Here is a 1,840-nt window from a genome sequence, read left to right as displayed (position 1 = left end):
AAGTTTATAACTCAGTCTTCACAATATGCTCCAGTGTGAAACACGCCATTTCATTCTGCCGTGAATAGTTTCCCTAATTGCTTTCACAATAATTAAGTAATCAATTTATAAAATAAAAATAGCCTTTTTTCATATCAGTGACTGTATTTTTATATACAACCATGAGCGTTTCAGCTATCAATTTGCCTAGGCACTTCACTGTTCCTAAAAATGACTCTCTTAGAGAAATCATCCACCCTGATATGGCTTCAGTTAACGCCACTGCATGAATGAGATTGGTAAAGCTCACTAGCCCTGATCAACTCGCTCTGCTGGCTTAATGGCAAGAGCACCAGCCTGGGAGTCAGAAGACATGGATTCTAATCCTGACTCCACCACTTGTCTACTGTGTGACCTTGGGCAAATCTCTTCACTTCTCTGGGCCTCAGTTACCTCATCTGTAACATGGGAATAAAGACTGAGCCCCATGTGGGAGAACCTGATCACCTTGTACTTACCCTAAAGCTCAGAACAGTGCGTGGCATATAGTAAGTGTTTAACAAATACTGTAGTTATCATTATTATTATTATTATCTTTCTCCTTAATTTCCTTAATCAATCATATTAATTGAGTGTTTACTCTGCACAGAGCACTGTACTAAGTGCTTGGGCGAGTGCAATATTACGGAGTTAGTAGACACATTCCCTGCCCACATAAGCCCTTAGTATAGTACTTTGCACACAATAGGTGCTCAATAAATATGATTGAATGAATGAATGAATGAATACAGCTTAAAGCTTCCTTCCTCCAGAACATTCCTATATTGATGTCCCTCCAGTATGTCCAAAGAACACCCCATTTTCTCTCCGAAATCTTCTCCCCCACCAAACCTTTACTTCATAGAAACACCACTTTCATCTTCCTGTCTTAGCATAATTCTCTGTTTCAATCCACATAGTCATTTTTTCACCAAATTCTGCCTGCTTTTTGTCCACAGAATCTTAGGATCCACCCTTTATTCTCCATAACAGCAGTTACTTCACTGGTCCAGGCTCTGGTAAGGAAAAGGTACAGAATATACACCCTTCTCGACCTTCTTCCTTCCTCAAATATCTCCCCTCTACTGTCCACTCTATTGCCTGGATCAATTTTTCTAAAGTATCATTCTGCATTTATCAATTCATTCATCAAAAATATCCCATGGTTTCCCATTTCCCTCTGATTTTAATTGGAATTCCAAAACTCAATGAGAGCTCTCCTTCCTACCAACCTAGCTCCCTTCTCCACTAATCAATCAGTTGGTAATATTTCTTGAGTGCATTGGGTTAGCAGAGCACTGGTACTAAGCACTTGGGAGAGTACAATAGAGTTAGTAGACCTGATCCCCTAACTGTATTCTCCATTTACAACCCACTCCTTTGGAAAACTCACTTTTCCCCTTGACTTCAACTACCATTTCTATGCAGATGATTCTCAAATCTTTATCTTCAGCCCTGATCTTTCTCCTTCTCTGCAGTTTCGAATTCCCTCCTGCCTTCGGAACATACCTACTTGGATGCCTGCTGCCACATTGCTACCATGCCGCCATGGCTGCTGCCATTAACTGCTACCACGTTAATACACTCATCCCATCCCACCTGGATTACTGCATCAGCCTCCTTGCTGACCTCCCACCTTACTTCACTTTGTTGCCTGGATCACTTTTCTATAAAAATATTCAGGACATTTCACCCTGCTTTTCAAAAAACTCCGGTGGTTGCCCATCCACCTCCACATCAAACAAAACCTCCTCACCACTGGCTTGAAATCATCTACCACCTTGCCCCCTCTTACCTCACCTCTCTACTCTCTTTCTACAGC

The sequence above is a fragment of the Ornithorhynchus anatinus genome, chromosome 4 (assembly GCF_004115215.2).
Source record: "Ornithorhynchus anatinus isolate Pmale09 chromosome 4, mOrnAna1.pri.v4, whole genome shotgun sequence".
NCBI classification, from domain to species: Eukaryota; Metazoa; Chordata; class Mammalia; order Monotremata; family Ornithorhynchidae; genus Ornithorhynchus; species Ornithorhynchus anatinus.
The sequence above is the reverse complement of the archived record's forward strand: the minus strand, read 5'-3'. Positions refer to the sequence as shown.